The following is a 2,548-nucleotide window of genomic DNA, read 5'->3' as shown; positions in this document are numbered from 1 at the left end:
GACTGGCAGGTTCTGGAGAGAAGGCATGAGCGTGTTGTTTCACATTGCTGGTAGTTTTGCTACGCGAACTGGGTCTGTGGATTTCTTTAGTTCTAAGTCTGATATGGTCAGAGCAGGTTGGGACAGAAGAGTGGTTGTTGGGGAAGGCTGGGCCAAGAGGTTGGAAAATGGCTTGAGTGGGATGAAGTCAGTGGACAGAGGGCTGGTGTACAGAATGTGTCTCTTGTACCAAGCTTGGAGTGCTGGGGTAGATCCGGTTGGTGGAAGGTTTTGATGTGGCACATGAAGGACCTGGGCATTGGGAAAATAGGCAAGACAAGTCCTGGCAGAAGTCCAGAGATCAGTTGTGGTATAGATAGTGGAGGACAAACTAGATGGGAGCCCTGGACATGGAACCTGGGGGCTACTTCTGGCAGGCATGGATGGGGGCGGTCAGAAAGACTCACTGGTCAGATCCTGGAGAAGGATCTGGCTGGGTGGACAGGCTGGATGTGGTGCAGAAGGGACCTGGAAGGTGCTCCAGGACCTTTGTGGCTTCTGGTTTACTTCTCTTGTAGAGGAAGTTAACATCTCCTCTCCAGTGTTGCCCTTCAGGCCCAACCCCACCCAGGCTGCACCCTGACTGCCTGTAGATAGCCAGAGACAGCTCCTCAGAGCCATTCTACTGCGCCACTGACCCAAAATAAACAGTTGAGGACAAAGGTGCCAGGAAGTCCAGATCCAGAGAACTCTCAGCTGGTAGGTGAGGAGCTACAGACCATTGTTCTGTAATCTCTGGGCTCTGTACACACTAAGTCTTTGCTGACTGGCCACCCTGAAGGCCACCTCCAGACCTGCCTGCACCTTCGGCTTCTCCTGCACCCCTGTGGAGGGCCCGTTAGCCACCTGGCTCCTGAACTCTCATCCTAAAGCCGTCCCATGTCTGCACACTTCTCTCAAGTCTACCTGGGCATCTATGCTGAGAATCTTGGTTGCTTTGCTGGAAAACTTGACCTTCCCAGCTAACAAAGCTGCTATTTCCTTTCTTGTCCCTAACTGCTGTTTTCCAGTGCTCTCATTTCACTTCCTACCAAAATTCCAGCTCTCATCTCTGTGGGCTCGGAGGTGTCGTATCTCGGCACCTTCCTGCTGCTGACTCTACCTCACAGGAATCTCCTTGAAGGCTACAACCCTTTGTAGAAAATAACAGGCTTTCCCAAGCAGCACACTGCCGGCATTGTAATTACTGGCCTTTTGGTCTGTCTCCCTTACTGCTCCATTAATCTGTTATCTCGTCACTGGATAAGTTTTGCTTACAGGAGACTGATAAGCGTTTGCTAAATACAATGGCGGTTGTGTTGGTTTTGATAGAAGGTTATGTTTAGGTTATTTTCTATAATTAAGAAGTTGTGCAACACAGGAGACAGCAGGAAGAAGACAGGAAGTGGAGAGGAGTCATGGAGAAATTGGAGTGTGGGGCAGATTCCTGCTGAGTGGGTAGAAGGGCATCATCAGAACGATCAGAGTGCATATGCTGCCACCCTGTGGCCCGCCTGGGTCATGACATCCTGGGCACTCTGTCAGCTTCACTTTATTTTTCTTGTATAAATCCCCTTACATGGAACTCACAGCTTGAGCCTGGGTCGTCTGAACTGTGACTCTGTTGTAGGTCTTCACAAGCTGCCCAATGAATTCCTGGCAAGGAGACTTGGTGAATACAATTTCTTTCCAGAGGTTGGGGATCAAGAAGCTGGAGGTCTTGGAGGTGTCATCGAAGGCGGCCTTGGCAAAGTTGCCCAGGATGGCAGTGCAGCCCCTGACTGATGTGGAGCAGTCATTAATGCCGGCCATCAGCAGCGGCTGCTTGGGCACAGGAGCAGAGACAATGCCAGTGTCTCTGGGGGCAGGGACGGGACACACGATAACAAGTCACAGCCACTTGTCGGTTTGCCAATCTTGTTCTCCCAGGAGCCTCTCTTCACAGGGACAACGGAGAGCTAGCCCGAGATGATGGCGCCTTGCATGGCAGTGGCTACCTCCATGGAGCACTAAACACCAAGATCAACATGATGATCATTGTAGTCCCCAACAGCAACAAAAGCCTTCAACCTGGTCCACTGGCCAGCCTTCTGCACTTCAGCTTCTGCACTGGCAGAGTCTTTAGAACCCCATCCTTTAGGGATGCACTCAGAGAAAAGTCAACAATCTCAGATTCCTTCACGGTCAGGGAGGACAGGTAGATCTCCTCCGGGGACTTGATCTTCATGTCCTTGAGCAGGCGGCTCAGCTTGGTGATGGGAATCCACTCCTTGTCTGGTTTTACCTCCATGGGTACCATGTCCTTGAGCATGACCATGGCCCTCAAACCTCCAAACCCTCTGGAAGCCATGGGCATCCTATGGGCCACTTGTTGTTTTCCAGAAAAAGAAGGGAGATATGGCTTTGTAAATTTAAGGTAGGAGAGGTTGTTTGAAGATAATTCTCCTTATGATTTAATATTCTATTTAATACTCAGAGTGCATATGTGTTTCCATCAAATCCACCCCTCATTCCAGTTCTTTCCTGCTCT

General features: G+C 50.4%; 1 pseudogene; it reads right to left on the bottom strand.

The window, feature by feature from the left end:
* Positions 1-1,593: 1,593 nt before the first annotated feature.
* On the bottom strand, positions 1,594-2,548 carry LOC125414642 (small ribosomal subunit protein uS5 pseudogene; annotated as a pseudogene).

Source organism: Myodes glareolus, chromosome 17 (assembly GCF_982192425.1).
Source record: "Myodes glareolus chromosome 17, mMyoGla1.1, whole genome shotgun sequence".
Classification (NCBI taxonomy): domain Eukaryota; kingdom Metazoa; phylum Chordata; class Mammalia; order Rodentia; family Cricetidae; genus Myodes; species Myodes glareolus.
Note: the sequence above shows the minus strand (reverse complement) of the source record. Positions and strands in the feature narration are given on the sequence as shown.